The sequence below is a fragment of the Rhinopithecus bieti genome, unplaced genomic scaffold (assembly GCF_001698545.2).
Source record: "Rhinopithecus bieti isolate Rb0 unplaced genomic scaffold, ASM169854v2 scaffold_42039, whole genome shotgun sequence".
NCBI classification, from domain to species: Eukaryota; Metazoa; Chordata; class Mammalia; order Primates; family Cercopithecidae; genus Rhinopithecus; species Rhinopithecus bieti.
Genome location: NW_016818642.1, coordinates 571,318 through 589,763, shown reverse-complemented (window position 1 = coordinate 589,763; position 18,446 = coordinate 571,318). Strand labels below are relative to the sequence as shown.

Here is an 18,446-nt window from a genome sequence, read left to right as displayed (position 1 = left end):
TATTTGAGAGGTAAACTAAAATATGATATCAAATTCCTTCCCTTTTACTTAGTAGTCTCAGAACCAAATCATTTCATTTAACTTGAACAAACCTCAGTTGTCTGAGGTTTAACTTGAATATACCTCAGTTATCTCACTTATAAAAGGGAGAAGTGAAGCCAATGTTTTAGGTGGTCTTTGCCTATAACAAATGCAACAAATGTTAAATGTTGCTACTAAGAATCTTTGTGCCATTCATTCAACTGTTTTTAGTCAATATAAACTTCTCATATTTTCTTATTTTACTCTATCTTGTGGCAGATCATAAATCCCTCAAGGACACAAGCTTCCACTTACAAACTGCTGTGTAACAGTGGTTCTGAACCTCAACTGCACCTTAGAATCAGCTGGGCAGCCTTGCAAAATTATCCACCCCTTTCTTTCACTCCAGACCAATTAATTAAGAATAAATAAGAGGTGGGTTTCAAGCATAATACTTTTAAAATCTCCCTGGATGATTCTATGCAGCTAGATTTGAAAATCTTAGATTTATAGAGATATCTGCCATTCCTACCAGACAAGCACTTATAATACCATAGCTTGCTCTCTCTCTCTCTCTCTGTGTGTGTCTTTTAAATACATTCAACTTTTATTTTAGATTCAGGGGGTACATTTGTAGGGTTTTTACATGGTTATATTGTGTGACGCTAAGGTTTGGAGTATGAAAGTTCCTGTTGCTCGTGTCGTGAGCATAGTACCCGATAGGTATTTTTTCATCCCTTGCCTTCCTCCCTTTCTCCCTCATTTACAAGTGCCCAAGGTTTATTGTTTCCATATTTATGTCCATGTGTACCCAATGTTTAGTCTCTGCTTATAAGTGAGAACACACAGTATTTGTTTTTCTATTCCTGGGTCAATTTGCTTAGGATAATAGCCTCCAGCTGCATCCATGTTGCTGCAAAGGACATGATTTCATTCTTTTTATGGCTGCATGGTGTTCCACAGTGTAGATGTACCACATGTATCCAGTCCTCCATTGATGAACACAGTCCTCCACTGATGAACACCTGTGTTGATTTTATGTCTTTGCCTTGTGAGTAGTGCTGCAATAAATATATGAGTGCATGTGTCTTTTTGGTAGAATGACTTATTTTCCTTTGGGTATATACCCAGTAATGAGATTGCTGAGTCAAATGGTGATTCTGTTTTAAGTTCTTTGAGAAACCTTTAAACTCCTTTCCAAAGTGGTTAAACTAATATACATTCTCACCAACAGTATATAAGTGTTCCTTTTCTCCACAGCATTGCCAGCATCTATTTTTTGACCATTAATTGTTATTCTGGCTGGAATGAGATGGTATTACATTGTGGTTTTGATTTGAATTTCCCTGATGATTGGTGATTTTTGACCATATTTTCATGTTCATTGGCCTTTTATATGTCTTCTTTTGAGAGGTGTCTCGTCATGTTCTTTGGTCACTTTTTAATGGGGTTATTTGGTTTTCACTTGCTGAATTCAGTTCCTTATAGATTCTGGATATTAGACATTTGTCAGATGCATAGTTTGTGAATATTTTCTCCCATTGTATATGGTGCCTGTTTACTTTGTTGATAGTTTCTTTTGAGGTACAGAAGCTCTTTAGTTTAATCAACTCCTACTTGTCAGTTTTTGTTTTTTTGGCAAGGTGCAGTGGCTCACACCTGTAATCCTACCACTTTAGGAAGCTGAGGCAGGTGGATCACTTGAGCTCAGGAGTTGCAGACCAGTCTGGGCAACATGGCAAAACCTCGTCTCTACAAAAATATAAAACTTAGCCAGGTGTGGTGGTGGGCACCTCTAGTCCCAGCTACTTGGGAGGTTAAGTTGGGAGGTTGGCTTGAGCCTGGGAGGTGGAGGTTGCAGTGAGGTGCGATCACACCACTCTGCTCCAGCCTGGGCAACAGAGCCAGACACTGTCTCACAAAACAAAAACAAAAAACAGAAACAACAAAACTAAATAATTATTTTTGTTGCAATTGCTTTTGAGGTCTTAGACATAAATTATTTGTCAAGGCCTGAAGGGAATTTTCTAGGTTTTCTTCTAGGATTTCTATAGTTTGAGGTATTACATTTAGATCTTTAATCCATCTTGAGTTAATTTTTGTGTATGGTTAAAGGTAGAAGTCCAGTTTCATTCTCCTACATATAGCTAGTCAGTTATCCCAGCATCATCTATTAAATAAGAAGTCCTTTCCCCATTGCTTTCTATTGTTGATTTTGTCAAAGATCAGATGATTGTAGGTGTATGACTTTTTTTCTGGATTTTCTAGTCTGTTCCATTGGTCTATGTGTAGCAGTACCATGCTGTTTTGGTTACTATTGCCTTATAGTATAGTTGGAACTTAGGTAATGGGACGCCTCTGGCTTTGTTTTTTTAACTTAGCATTGTTTTAGCTATTCGGGCTGTTTTTTGGTTCCATATGAATTTTAGAAGTTTTTATAAACTCTGTGGGAGAAAATGATGTTGGTAGTTTGGTAGGAATAGCATTGAATCCATTGATTGCTTTGGGCAGTGTGAACATTTTAATATTGATTCTTTCAATCCTTAAGAATGGTATGCTTTTCAATTTGTTTGTCTCATCTATGACTTCTTTCAGCAGTATTTTGTAGTTCTCCTTGTAGAGATCTTTCACCTTTCTGATTAGATGTATTCCTAGGTTTGTGTGTGTTTGTGTGTGTGTGTGTCATAACTGTTTTTTAATTCAAAAAGCAAATCTTTACCAGTTTGGGGCTTAAATAAAAATAAATACATAAATTGAGACATACATAATAAGTAACTCATATAAAAGATTGCAACTGGTGTTCCGCCTATACAATCATGTCAGACCCCCCTGGGATCCTATAGAGAATCAGGAGAAATGGAAGCTACTCTGAGGACTTGCTCAAGCTGAATCTTTTTCACATGGATTCCTCTAGATGTCTAGATTTCCTTATTTACAATGCTTTCCCATGAGATAAGATTTCACCGTTAAGAAGTTCATTTAAATTAACAACAAAAAGAATTATCAATAAAAATATATTTGAAAGAATTAAAATGGGCTGGTGAGAGGAACAGAAAGTAATCTTTTCTGGGGGTGAGTTCACCCACAACCTGGGGCACTTGACTTCTGCTGTTGAGGAAGCTGGACCACCACCCCAGTGGGTTCTGGGGATGGGACTGCTGCCCCAGTGAGTTCAGAAGGCAGAACAGGAAGCCAGAGAGGATTATTTTCAACCTCTAAGTGCTCATGCAGCTTGTCTTTCTAGGTTTTGAATTTGCTTAGAACTTGTTGCCTCTTCTTTTGTTTTTCCCTCTTGAAATGGGAATGTCTATTATATATGTCTCACTGTTGTAGTTTGGAAGAATAGAACTTTGGTTTCACAAGTTCACAGCCAGAGAAGAATTATGCCTCAGGACAAAACATACCTAAGTCTCATCCATATCTCACTTAGAGGAGATTTTGAACTTTAAACTTTCAAATTGATGTTGGAACAAGTTCAGGTTTTTGGGGTTCCTGGGATGAAATCAGAATATTTTGCATGCAAGGACGTAAGTTTGGTGGTGGGTAAGGCAGAGGTGAAATGCTATGGACTGAATGTTTGTGTCCCCCCAGGATTCATATGTTAAAATCCTAATATCCAATGTGATTGTGTCAGGAAGTGAGGCACTTGGAGATAAATAGATGATGAGGATAGAAGCTTCATGAGTGAGATTAGTGCCCTTATGAGGTACAGGAGTTTGCTCATGCTGTTTATTCTCTGCCATGTGAAGAAACAAGAAGACAGCCATCTGAAACCCAGCAAGAGTGCCTTCACCAGACACCAGATCTTCTAGCACCTTGATCTTGATTTCCCAGCCTCTAGAACTGTGAGAAAAGGATTTCTACTGCTTAAGCCAAAGAAAAGAAAGGAAGGAATCTTGGAATACTAAACACTTAGGGGAGGAATGCTCGTGGCGGGACTTGGGAAGCCTGCAAATAAAACGTCAGTCTCTACCATTACCCATGTTTCCTTCCTGGCACTGGTCACGATTTAAATTTATAATGCAAATGTATCTTACATTTACTTGTACCTTTTTTCTCTCATCACTGGATGCTCAATGTTTTGCACAGTGCCTGACACAGATTAGGCACTAAATTTACTGAATGAATAAGTGAGTGAGTGAATGTACAAATGAATGACACCAATGAGCCTGAAAGGGTCAATGAATCAGAAGACTCATTTATCTTCTGTTAAGATCTCTCTTACTTCTGAACATACTGAGAAGGGAAATATCGTCAATTGCTTCTCTAGTACCAGTGAGGATGTTTCCTTTGAGCGTCAGACCTTTGAGGCTGGGGAGCAGTTTTCTTCAAGTTCAGAAATATCCTAGTCACCAGCCACATGTAAGGCATTTTTATCAGTCATAAGGAAACAACACGACCGAATAAGTCAGGATACCTGTTTAAACTCTTTAAAACATATTTTAAGATTCAAGAAAGAAACTCACGTAACTCACACCTAAGGCACAATATGAAATATGCTGTGAAAATGTTGCATATGATGTGCTTTGGGAACATAGAGCAGGATATCGGGAAATGCCCTTTAGAGGTTGCTTTAGTTTTGGTGATTGCTTATTAATTTTTATTTCTAAGGTAATCTCTTCTCACGAATAAGACTGATACTTATGGTATCTGGTGAAAAGCCTTACTCTCGTTTCTTTTCTCCGCCATTTCCAGCCCCACCAACCCAAACAAGAAAGTCCCTTATGTCCTTTCAGAGTTCCTTTGTACAAATCTAAGCCAGAAAAGAAAATGCTGATACAGGTATTCTTATTTTTCTCCATTTTTTACTTTTTACTAGAAATGTAGTATATTATACATACTTTTCTGCACATGCTATTTGCACTTAACAGTATATGTTGGAGGTCTTTGCATGTCAGTACACATAGGACTGTGGAGTTTGCTTTCAAGCTGGCTCTTGAAGAGGAGCAATCTTATTTAAAAAAAAAAAAAACGGGAAGGTAATTTCAGAGGAATAACTTGGAAAGTTTGGAAAAGCAAGGTTATCCTGTTTATCTGGCATACAGAGGAGGAGAAAGGAGTCACTTAAGATAAAGCAGGTGGAGACAACTTATGGGTGATGCAAATACCTTTGGAGGACATTGTTGGATGAACAAGGATGTGATGGAACATCAAAGTGGTCTAGGAAAATCAGTATACAGCAAGGAGACAGAAGATAGAGATAAGAAACAGGGAGATCACCTAGGAAGCCAACTAATCTAAATCTAAACCAGGCATGGTGGTGAAAAAAAATGACAAGAAAAGGATATAAACCTTACAGACATTGGGGAGATGTATTCCACAGCAGCAGTTGTCTACTCTTTTTGTCCAGCTGTCACATATAATGAAGTTTATTTGCACTATTCAATTCTGTGGGCCTATTTAGTGATATGTACATTTTCCAGCTTGCTAGCCTCACTTCTATCCATTCGTCTAGAAGAAAAATAATCAGACTTCATATGAGTGAGAATGATGACTTACAGAGTTGATTTTGACTCCCCTGTATTTGATACGCTTGTCAAAAAGTAAATCGTTTATAAGTTTGGCATTTTATTATTAGCAATAGTAAATTATTCTGTAGCTGATTGACAAGGTAGTCTAACATGCCAACTTGGAACCACTGATTCCCAGAACTTGGTAACTAATCCTGAATGGGGTTTTAAAGAGGACAGTGTGGGAGGAAGGAGCTGATGCAAATCGGAGTGCCTGGATTCTTGGGATATAATTAATAAAGATGGAAAATGAAGCAGGAATGTAGTTTTGTAACAGTGAAGGCAGAGAACAGCAGGCATAATCAGCTATGTGCCTTAAATTATATTTAGAAATCTAAACCTTAAAATGTTCAGAGTAAATAAATGAATAAGCACATGGCCTGAGCCTCTTCATTTATTCTGTCTATTCCAGTAGACAACAGTGATTTAGAGGATGAGTCTAAAATCAGACAGCCTAGATTTGAGTGCTGTCCCTGCCACTTCTTAGATTTTTGACATTTGGGAAGTTACTTGACATTTCTGTGCCTCAATTTTCATGTCTGTCAAGTGGGAAAATTATAATACCTGATTCCTAAGTTAGCAGGAGGGAAAAAAAGAACTACTTCATGAAAAGTGCTGAGAACAGTCCCTGGCATATAATAAGAACTCCATTAATATTGTCACTATTTACTTATTAGATAAATATTTGTTTAGTGTTTACCATTGACTGTACAATGCGTTAGGCTCAGTGCTGAGCAAAGCACATTTGTTTCCACCCTCCCAGAATGCAGAGAGGAATGATGAGCTTTAAGACAGGAAACACTGGCAGTAGTCATGATTGCTCCTAAAGAGAAAAAAATGGGAGACATCTGTGTTACTGCACAGGAAGCTCTCTGATAAGTTAATGTATACAAAGATGAGTAAAGAGTTGAAACATATAAAGATGCATGTGTAGAAGGAGGGAAGAAGTGCATATCATAAAGACAGGTATAGAAACAGTACTTCAGGACACTAAAGTCCAGAATGAGATGAGAATTGCAAAACTTGCAAACAACTGAAAGAGCCTTTCCTAGTGTTTTCAGAGCAAAAAAAAAAAACCTGATCAGGTAGAAAACAGACACCAAAGCCAGACAACCTGCCACAAGAAAAGAACTACAGATCAATATTCGTTAAGGAACGAATACAGATGCAAAAATCCCCAACAAAACACTAGCAAATTAAACCTAGCAGCACATTAAAAGAATGTTTTACTCTATGACCAAGTGGGATCTAACCCAGGAATGCAAGGGTGGTTCTACATAAAGTCAATCAATGTAATACAAAATGAGGGGGAAAAAACCTCTTGCATCTCAATAGATGTGGAGAAAGCATTTGACAAAATTCAACACTCTTTTGTGGAAAAAAAAATCTCTTAGCAAACTAAGTACAAAAGAGAATTTCTATAGCATTTATGAAAATCCATAGCTAACATACTTGATAGTAAAAGACTAAAATATTTTCTCTAAGATCAGGACCAAGACAAGAATGTTCATTTTACCACTACTCCTCAATATTTTACTGAAAGTTCTAGCCAGGGCAATTAGGCAGGAAAAGAAATAAAAACCATCCAAACTGGAAAGGAAGAAGTAAACTATTTTTAGATGACATGATTCTATAAATAGAAAATCTCAAAGAATTCACAAAATAACTACTAGAAGTAATGAATTCAGCAAAGTTGCAGGATACAAGAATAACACATAAAAATCAGTTGTGTTTTCTGTATACCGGCAATGAACAGTCCAAAAAGGAAATTATGAAAACAATTCCATTTACAATAACATCCAAAAGAATAAAATACCTAGAAATTGGAGGTAAAAGTCTTCATAAAAACTATAAAGCATTGCTGAAAGAATTAAAGACCTAATTAAATAGAAAGACATTCCATGTGCATGAACTAGAGGACTTAGTATTGTTAAAATGGCCATATTCCCCAAAGAAATCTACAGGTTCAATGCAACCCCTAACAAAATTCCAATGGCTTTTTCACAGATATGGAAAAGCCAAACTTCAAATGCATGTGAAATTCCAAGGGGCCCTGAATAGCCAAAAGAATAGTTTAAAAGAAAAATAAAGTTGAACAACTCACACTTCACAATATGAAAACTTACTACAGAGCTATGGTAATCAAAATAGTGTGGTACTGGCATAACGAAAGACATATAGACCAATGAAATATAATTGTGAATACAGAAATAAACCTAAATATCTATAGTCAATTCATTTTTAACAATGATGCCAAGAATATTCAACAGGGTGAGAGTAGTCTCTTCAACAAAAGGTGTTGGGACAACTGGATAAGCACATGCCAAAGAATGAATTTAGACTCTTTCTCACTCCATTACAAAAACTAACCCAAATGGGATAAATGGCTTAAATGTAAAAGTGAAAACAATAAAGCTACTAGAAAAAAACATACAAGTAAATCTTCATGACCTTGGATATGACAATAGATTCTTAGATTTGGCACCAAAAACACAAGCAACATACAACAAAGAAGAGAAATAGATACATTAGGCTTTATAAAAGTTAAAACTCTGTGCATCAAAGGACATTATCAAAAACATGAAAAGAAAACCTACAGGACAGGAGAAAATATTAGCAAATCATATATGTAAGAAGGGCTTAATGCCCAAATATAAATGAATATGTACAGCTCTCAACAACAGTAGATGAACAACCCAATTTAAAAAATGGGCAAAGGAACTGAAGAGGCATTTCTCTAAGGAAGATATACAAATAGTCAATGACTATATGAAGAAATGTCCAATATAATTGATAATTAAGGAAGTGAAAATCAAAACCACAAAGTTTGAGATCAGTCTGGACAACATGGTGAAACCCCATCCCTACAAAAAGTACAAAAAGTAGCCAGGTGTGGTGGCCTGTGCCTGTAGTCCCAGCTTCTCAGGAGGCTGGGGTGAGAGGATCACTTGAGTCCTGAAGGTCGAGGCTGCAGTAAGCCATGATTAAGCCACTGTGTTTCAGCCTGGGTGACAGAGTGAGACTCTGTCTCAAAAAACAAAAAGGAAAATAAATCCCTTAAACCACAATGAGATACCACTTTATACCTGCTAGAAAGGCTAAAAATAGTCATACTGCTAATAAATACGTAAATAATTTAAAATAATAACAAAAATGAAAAACTAAAATGTGTATAATTTTAAAAAACAAAAAAGGAATTAATTGTTGGTGTAGATATGGAGAAATAGAAATGTTTTACATTGTTAGCAAGGATGTAAAATCATACAGCCACTTTGAGAAAAAGTTTGAAAATTCCTCAAAAAGTTAAACATACAATTACCATATGACCCAGCAACTCCTCTCCTACGTATATATGTAAGAGACATGAAAACATATGCCCACACGCCAACTTGTATACAAATGTCTATATTAGGGGTATTCATTAATAGGATAGAGATGAAAACAACTCAGGTGTTCACAAAAGAATGACTGGATAAATAAATTGTGTTATATACATAAAATGGAATATGATTCAGCCATACAAATAATGAAATATTAAACCATTGTAAACCATAAATATATATAATTTGTCATTTGTCCATTTAAAAATAAAATACCTTTTAAAAATGATATATTGACATATGGCACAACTTGGATGAATCTTCCCGTTGGCCCCGAGAATACTCGCAGAAGGCACTGGCAGCCACAGCATTTACCCCAAGATAACTTTGCCATGAACTATCCTGCTTTTATTATTATTTTTGCATTGCTCTAGTATATCAACTTTGGAAACGAAAGAGATCATCCTACTTGTAGCATTCTGTTTATAGAAGTGGTATTTCCATTTACAAAATATAGTAGTACTTGATGGCTGAAATGTCAAATCCTAGAAAATGTAGCATTCCTATGCATGAAGTTAACATCATTTTCCAACAGTTAGCCAAAGATTCCTTTGATGAATCCAGTTTTTCAGAAATAGGCGATTCTGATGATTCAGACGATTCTGATGTTATTTCTGTTTAGAAATAACTCCAAGAACAGTTTTTATATTTTATTTTCGTGTTGAAAATCAGTCAGATTTGCTTCAGCCTCAAAGAGCATGTTTATGTAAAATTAAATGAGCACTCACAGCGAGCTGCACTTCTTTTTTTCTAAATGGGAAAAGGGTTAGAGACATTATGCTAAATGAAAAAGGCCAGACACAGATAATCGCATATTGTATATTTCCTTTCATATGAAATATCCAGAATAGTCAAATGCATGCAAACAGAAAGCAGATTAGACGTCGCCAGGAGATAGGGGGAGGAAGGAGGAGGAAGGGATTACTGAATGGGTATGGGGGATTCTTCTGGGGTAACGAAAACTTTTTTCCTTTTTTTGAGGCAGGATCTTGCTCTGCCACCTAGGCTGAATGCAGTGATGTGAGCATGGCTCACTGCAGCCTTGACCTCCCAGGTTCAAGCGATCCTCCCACCTCAGCCTCTAGAGTAGCTGGGACTAAAGGCATGCCCCACCATGCCCGGCTATTTCTTTATCTTTTGTAGAGCCGGAATCTCACTATGTTGCTCACGGTGGTCTCAAAACTCCTGGACACAAGCAGATCCTCCTGCCTTGGTCTCCCAGAGTATTGGGATTACAGGTGTGAGCCACCACACCTGGCCATGAAAACATTTTGAGACTAGAGAGTGGTGGTGCTGCACAACATTGTGAATGTACTAAATGCCACTGAATCATATGCTTAATTTAGTGTGTTAAATGGTTAATTGTATGTTATGTGAATTCACCTGAATTTAAAAGAAAGAAGAAAAGAAAAAAGGAAGAGATTTGTGGGAGGGAGGGAGAGACAGGACCCCTGCCTGGCTGCAAATCATGTTGAGTTAACAAGGAGTGAATTGCTGCCAGGCCTCTTCAATTGTAAAGCAAAAGCAGAGTTTATTTATTTATTTATTTATTTATTTATTTATTTAGAGAATTGGAGACCAATTATAAGACATTGCCTAGTTTCTTGAATTTAGTTCAAGTTGTCAAATCCAGGTGAATTACCTCTGTAGAGAGTAAAGGAATTGTCTAATGTGATTGTGGGACCACTGTTTGTCATCTTTGAGAAATCATGGACAATGAGAAAGGTAGTAGGGTAGTGGATATGGACAACAGAAAAGTTTTTCAGAAAAGGGAAAACAGTTTCTGAATTAGGGGAATGCTATAGAAATGAGGAAACTAAATTGATCAAGTCATAAAAGATTTTCTTGCTAACAAAATGGAAAAAATGCTCACTCTAATAATAGTAGGGTTAACTAGTTTAATTGCTGGCTAAATAATTGCTAGTTTAATTGCTTGTTGAATATCCAAGGAGTATTGATTAATGGATGGATACCAATCTAGAAGGAGACCTTGATAATTACACTCTAGGACCTTGTTCTATTGCTTATACCAACTCAACTTACTACTTAAACTTAGGTTCACAGTGCACAGAATCATAGTAAGAGATTTTGTGGCAAGAATAAAAGTAAAGTTTTTGGTTAGTTTATAAAAAACTGTCAATGCAATTATGAATGAAAAGGATTTAACTTGATAACCTTTCTTGTGAGAAACTTGATCAACAAAGTAAATGCAAGATGCTTTTATTCCTCAATATTGAGTATCTGCTATTTGTTAGGCACTCTGCTAGCTACTGAACACATAAGATACGGACCCTCCAGGAGCCTATAGTTAAGTAAGAAGGTATAACTCAGAGCAGACTAGCTATTGCAAAACTATCCTAGAAATTTTAGCAGTTAGTTTCTTGCTCAAGTCCCGGTATAATACGGGTCAGCAGTAAGGGACACTCTTTCAATCAGGCTTTTAAGGACCAAAACTTTGCTTGTTTTATGGCTTCACCATCCTTAGAACCTTGGAGCCCTTCACTCTCTCCATATCTGGTCAGCAGACAAAGGAAGAGTGAGAATGTGGAGGATGCCACCATCTCCGGCTTGTCCCATCTCATCGCCATATGGTCTTATCTAACTGAAAAAGCCTGGGAGGTATAGTCCCCCACTGTGCCCAAGAGGAAGAGGGAAAATATGTTTGGGTAGCAACTAGCTGATTTCTAATCCAAGGGGGAGAACAGAAACATAAAAAGACACTTATAGAATGACATAGTTAATATTAGGTCAGTGCAAAAGTAATTGCGGTTTTGTCATTAAAACTAATTTAAAAGTAATTTGCCATTAAAAGTAATGGCAAAACTGCAATTACTTTTGCACCAACATAATACCATCAGTATTACAAAGATAAAGGAGGTGCCAAAACACCAAAAAAGATGATATTGAAGGAGCCTGAGTTGGAGAGGTCAAAGATTTTCAAAGAAGGTGATACCTGAGCCGAGTTTATGAGAACGATTTTGTACGAGGGTTAATCTGACAAACAGGAGAGGGTTTTGAAAGAGACAGAAACCCAGAAAATGCAAATGAAAGAACTTGGAGGGACTCTGAGCTTGAGGGAGAGGACTTGCAGCCTGCCAGGGTATGGGGTGTGGCTGTCTTGGTGTTCATGTTCATCTCTGGCATTTGAGACAAATGACTTGGCTTGAGTAAGAAGAGGGTATCGTATTTTGTTCCACCGTCTAGTTCGCAGAACTCCTTTATAGGGGCAGCCGTCAGAAAATGGCCCATTTTTGTACTGTGCCTTACCTTGTGAAGCGTCATATAACCTCTTCCAAAGCATATCTTCATGGGCCTCAGTAGAACTGTTACACCAGCCACAGCTGTGAAGACAACTTGATACAAACTGGCCATTACGTTCTATTTACATTAGTGGGTTTCCATTGCCTTCCCTAAGAAGCAAGCCATGGAGATACGATTTACATCTCAATTGAAACAGCTATCTGATCTGTGAGAAAAATGCATCTGAAAGAGGGAGATTCTGCACTGTTTGGATCCAAGATTTCCATTTTCAGAAAACTTCAAACCAATGACCGAAATGGAGATGTGGCTGCCCGCAAGCCAGGGAGAGCAAGCAACGGCCAGCAGGAGCTCTGCCCAGCTAGCTACAGTGGCCTAAGCAGCTCTGTTCCAGGCATAGGGGTCTCAGTGGAAAGCACAAACCCCAAAGCAATTTCATTATCTTCAAACTCTTAGACAAGGAGAGACCAACATGAGCAGGTTCGGACTGTTCTCACGCGGGGGTGGTCGTTCTGGCAGCCAGCACCACAGGAACAAGTTTCCCCCGCCCTTGATTCTGGGGTCCTTCCTTGGCTTTCTGTCCTTGGTCACTAGGCTAGCTGCAAAATATAAAGATGCTTTAAAGAACCCACAGAAGCTAGTCAGCTTCAAGAGGATGTTTAGGCCCTAATTTCAGCATCCCACTGGTTCCCAAATGGAAAATAGGGATCCTAGCTACCAAAGTGAGCTCAAACCTTTCGTGTCTCAAAAACTGGAATGATGATACTCAGCTTCGTGCCAAAATAAAACATAAATAGTATTTTTTTAACATAGCAGGGACTGTAAAACTAGATGCTTAAAGCACAAACCAAACACAACACATGCAGAAATCAAGATTCAGTTTCCAGCTTTGTTCTTTTGCCCTAACAAGGGAGGCCCAGTGCAGTGAAAAAGGTAAATATTTTGATGTCAAAGTGATCTATGTTCAAGTCCAGGTCTTTTAAGATGTGTGACATTGGGCCAGTGACTCAATTTCTCACAATTTTGATTTCCCTAACTATAAAATGAAATGCAGATTCTTACTTCATTGTGAGAACTTAGAACACTGCTGTAGCATGTCTAGTTCAGGAATGGTATATAGTAACAGCTCAATGAATATTATTCTATTCTTTTGCTTTCCCTGTAAACCTTTGACTTTCTTCTATGCTTCAATTGTGGGAAACCCCCAAGCCTTTGTCTTGCTGGCACCTCAGATTCAGTAGGTCTGAAGATAAGTCATTTTCTTTACCTCTAAACCGGCTCTCTGTTGCTCTCTGTTTCAACTTTCATTTTAAACAGCACCACCGTTTTATCAATTAATAGACTCACTTATTTGACTCACCCCTATCCTAGTCACCAGACCTCATCAGTCACCAAGTTTTATTGGGTTCCTTCTCTGATGTCTGAAATCGTCTCATTATACCTTGCAAACCCATACTTTTAAAGTTATGGAAACATCACAAATGTCAAAGCAGCCATTGAGAAGTTTAGAGTAGAAGTCTGACCTGGTGAAATCAGGCTTTAAAGATTTATTTTAAGCCCATTGCTGCTAGAGGTGAGGCTCAGAGCTGCTACAGAAATCAGGATCAAGATTGGAAGACAGTGGAGTGTAGGGAATCCCACAGAAACAAAGCCAGATAAATGGAATGTACATCATAAGGAAATTTTCTTGTTTACTGAAAGCTGAGGGCTTCATACTTTGATCAATCCAATGGTTCTTAGACATGCTTTACCAAAGTTGAACCCACACTTTGCTTTGAGCCTTTTGCCTGCTGGATTAAGGATTATTAATTTATTTCTACCTTTTATCCCATTTAATATTTGAGGATGCTGAAGCCCAACAAGGTAAAATGACTTGTCCAAAGTTTTCCAGCAGGTTAGCCAAGAATGTGTTAGTTACTCTATTTTTTCTCCTCTCAGAGCTTAACTCTGTGCAAGCCAATCTGAAATAAATGGAACATCTTTGACTCTGTTATCTTTTGAATATAAATGCTGACATATGAATATTAATGCCTAGATTTGGATTAATTGTAGCTCCTACTTGATCATTGCAGGGCCTTAGCTGACAGCACCCAGAATACTCTACTGGCTATTTCTGAGAGCACTAAGGAGAAAGAAGCAGCTCACACACGTGCAAGGACAAGTTCACTCATGCTTGCTTTAGACCTGACCAAACTACTTGCTGGGCATCTGGGAGAATTGCGGCCTGTCTGCCAGTGCTGTGTGCTGCATTCCCTCCTGCTGTTTCACTGGGCCCAGACCTTCTCCCCTGGAAGACTTCCTGAGTCCTCAGGGCATCTTGGCTGCACTGAGACCTATGCGAAGTATTGGTGGTGGTAAGAAAGTCCTTTTTTCCTCAACTCAATATCACACTTGCTTACTTAGGGCCTGAACCAGTGTTACTTATGCCCAAGGTCTTAAACATCTTCCAAAAACTCTTCCAGGTTCTGGCCACAGTTCTTCCTCCCTTCATCTTAACTGAAACAAATAAGCAATCAATCAAATAAATTTCTGTGCCGCAGGAAGAACAGATACTGCAGCTCTCCTCCACTGGCATCATCTCTCCTCTAGTGCTCTTTGGAAAAAACAAACCGACAAAGCTTTTTTCCTTTTACCAAATAAATACTTACTTGGGTAAAGAGGTATCCCTAATTCCCATACTGGGACTCAACTCAGCCAGATTTCCTTATTATTTTGCAACACTTCTGTGCGATGACAACCATGTGTATTAGTGGGTTAATATTTGTCATGTTCCTGACGTTGAGACTAGTCCCTGGCTTATGCATAACTCAGTAAAGACATACCTTTTAGGAGAGGTCTCCTGGTGGCACCAGGCCTTGCAAAAGAATGCTATTATCTTTGCCAGTTTGATTCCACAGGGACTAGTCATGTAGACAGCAGCAAAACCATGAGTCTGAGGCCACAGCACACACTTTGCCCAAGATGTCTGTGTTTGGGTAGGGCCATGGGGGGGGGGGGCAATCGTGTATGTAAGATACATATTCTTGAGACTCATTTTGGGTATAGGTTCCTCTAGGAAGCCTGCCCTGATTCCCAGTATGAGTTAGGTGCACTCCATAGCATTCCCATTGAATACTTGTCTCTATCATAGTACTTTCCATTCTGTGCTATGATTGTTATTTAATCATCCATAATTATCCACTGAACTATGAAAAGGCCTATTTTATTTGCCTTTGTAAACCTAGAAGCTGATATGAGTCCTGGAACTTGAGGAGTTGGATGGCTTTCTATTGCCATGCAAAAGCATAAATAAATAAAATTAAAGCTCTCAACATGGATTATACATCCCCCACTTCTTACCCCTGTCTGCTTCTCCAGCTTTATCTTCCTGTTTGCTCATTTCTCAGAGCTCAAGTACATTGGCTTCTTTCAGATCCTTAAATATGCTATGTTCTCTCCTGCTAAAGGAAGTTTTCCTACTTTGGCCCCCATAATCTAAGCTCTCAGCTCCTATTTCACTTTCTTAAGAAAGCCTTCTCTGCTTCTGCCTTACTGTAATGCATGCAACACCTATTACCTCCTACCTCACTCTTTCCATTCCAGGTCCAGATTAGGTTCCTTTGTTATGAGAGCTCACAGAATCATGTTCTGTGTCTTCCAAGCACTCACCTTGTAGCTACACTCATGGCTGTGCTTATGTGATGGATCTTCCTGCCCACACCTCTTATTAAATTTTGATTCCCCAAGAAAAGGGAATTGCATAGTATATTCCAAATGATCCTCACGGTGCCTGACATACGAACAGTGACAAATTAATATTGTGGAATAAATAAAATGTTTGCTGCATGGGTAAATGAATGAATTAATGAATTCAGATAAATTATGCCAGGCCATTGAAGGTAGAGAGAAGACTGTTAGAGCTCAAAATATCTCAGCTTTTATTGTATTATTTTGTTAAATTTAGATAAGTGGCCTTTTGATGAGCACCAATAGCACATTTGCTTAATGATTTCAGGTGCACCATGAAAACATTTATGAAATGTGTTTTCCAGGATGAAAAAATAAAACTCAGGTTGATTTTTAAATTAATAACATGACTAAGGCAAAACCCTAATATAGTTGCTATGTACTTATATATGTATTTAAATAGTATGCAGGTAGAATTAGTGATGTATTCATGATTTTCAAATACTTCCTACTGGCATATACAGATAATCTGAAAGAACATTTAATAGGATATACTTAAACTACTAAGATACTTAAAATAATTATACTTTTAGAAGAAAGCCACAGAGATATTTGAGGAGCCAATTCAAAGGACTTATAATTTGGTGACTATATGGCAGAGCTGATGTTTTATAATTAAAACAGAATGCAGTCATTCCCTCATATCCATGGGGGATTGGTTCTAGGACTCCTTTGGATGCCAAAATCCACGGATGCTCAAGTCCCTGATATTAAATGGTGTGGTATTTGCACTTAACATACTCACATCCTCCTGGATACTTTAAATCATCTCTAGAATACTGTAATTTAACCTAATACAATGTAAATGCTGTATATATAGTTGTTATACTATATTGTTTAGGTAGTAATAAAAATCTGTACATATTCAGTACAGATACAATCATTTATTATTTTTTCCCAAATATTTTTGATGTGAGTTTGTTTGAATCCAAACAATGCAGAACCACAGATAGAGAGGGCTGACTGTACTTGTATTTAATACAACAAAGGTATATATTATCTGGGGGAAGCTCATAATTTGTCAAGAAGGACATAGACTTCAGTGTCATCCAAACCCAGATTTGCATCCTAATTTCACTGCTCTCCAGCTGTGTAAAGTTGGGTAAGACAGCCATGTTGGCTTCCTTTCTTTTCCTTGAAATTCAGAAGTCCCTCCTGCTTCAAGAATTTTGCCTTTGGCTGGCTCTTTCTCATCCTTCAGATTTCAGATTATATTTTTTCCTCTGAGAAAAGGCTGTTTTCAGTCATGTTCCTCGGGCAGCAGATTCTGACATGCTAATGTGTCTGCAGAAAGTTGACTGGGAGATGCCCTTGGGAATAATACTTGTGGAAGGGTAAGGGAAGTAGGATTGGGCAGAGAGAGAAGCTGAGCTTTGATGCACTGCAACAGGGGCCTCAGTCAATCTCACAGGGAGCTCAGGAGTGGGATAGGCTTTTAGAATTGTCCTGTATTTGGCATCCAATGTCCTATCAATCAGATATCAGATGCAAGCTGCCCCTGGGAATGGGGAGTTATGGGATTGAGGTAGTTCCCTTCAGCCAAGGACAATTCCCAGAGTGATTCAGCTATGAGCCTGTGGAAACCAACATTCCAGCATCTGGGACCTCAAGTCCTGAAGGGGATCAGGGTGATGCAGCACAGCATCTGCTAGAGGCCAAGCAGGATAGACATCTTTGTTCACTGCATTCCATCACATCCCTCTGTTTGTTTTATTTCTATTTTATCATACCATATGTTTTAAAATTAATTGATCGATTTGTTCATTGCCTGCTTTCTCTACTCAAGAAGTAGAGTTATCTCTTGAGGGCAAAGACATTACCTATCAGAAAACAATGTTTACTTAGTAAGTACTGATTGAATAAAAGAATGGTGAATGCATGAATTAGATCTCTAAGATGAACTCTACATCACTTGACATCAAAATTAGGATGTCCAAAGCTTACTGTACAGAGTAAGGGTTTATTTTACAAAGTAACTATGTGTGTAGTATATGGAAAGAATAAAGCAAAACTAGAATCTAATTCTCATTCTGAAAGTAGAAATAGAATATGATCTCAAATTGTAATATCAGATCCATTATAATTTCCAAGTAAGTTTTCCAAAGAAAAAAAGTTAAATATTTTATTCTAATTAGTAAAGTAATGGATGTGTTATTGTGGAAAATGTGGTAATACAAAAACTATAAATAAGAAGATAAAATTTATCCATTACCAAAACACAGAGAATGATGACCACTGTTAGTATATAGATATGTTAATTCTCAACATTTTTCCATTTCTATTTTCTATATAATTGAATCATAGTGTTTCTATAGGTTTTTTTTTCCCTTCAGAATCATATAAAGTTTTTGAGGTCATCAAAATCCTTTAGGACTATCATTTTTAAAGGACTATTTTTTAGTTCTTTAAAATTAAATTCAGTTGCAACATTATTATTTAAGCATACTGCCATGATTGGATAATTATATTGTTTCCATTTTTTGTGATTACAAACAATTTCAAGTAAATCTTTCTTATAACCAGATTTATTAATGATTATTCTTTTAAATGC

At 37.6% G+C, this 18,446-nt stretch overlaps 1 long non-coding RNA gene across 1 annotated transcript in view; it reads left to right on the top strand.

Annotated features, from left to right (window-relative positions):
- The window catches only part of LOC108518733 (uncharacterized), a 96,742-nt gene extending 81,994 nt beyond the window's left edge, over positions 1-14,748 (top strand). Inside the window, exons 3-4 of the long non-coding RNA XR_001882463.1 lie at positions 14,242-14,523; positions 14,632-14,748. This is a non-coding gene — a long non-coding RNA (uncharacterized LOC108518733). The remainder of the gene's footprint in view (positions 1-14,241; positions 14,524-14,631) is intronic.
- The last annotated feature ends 3,698 nt before the right edge of the window (positions 14,749-18,446 follow it).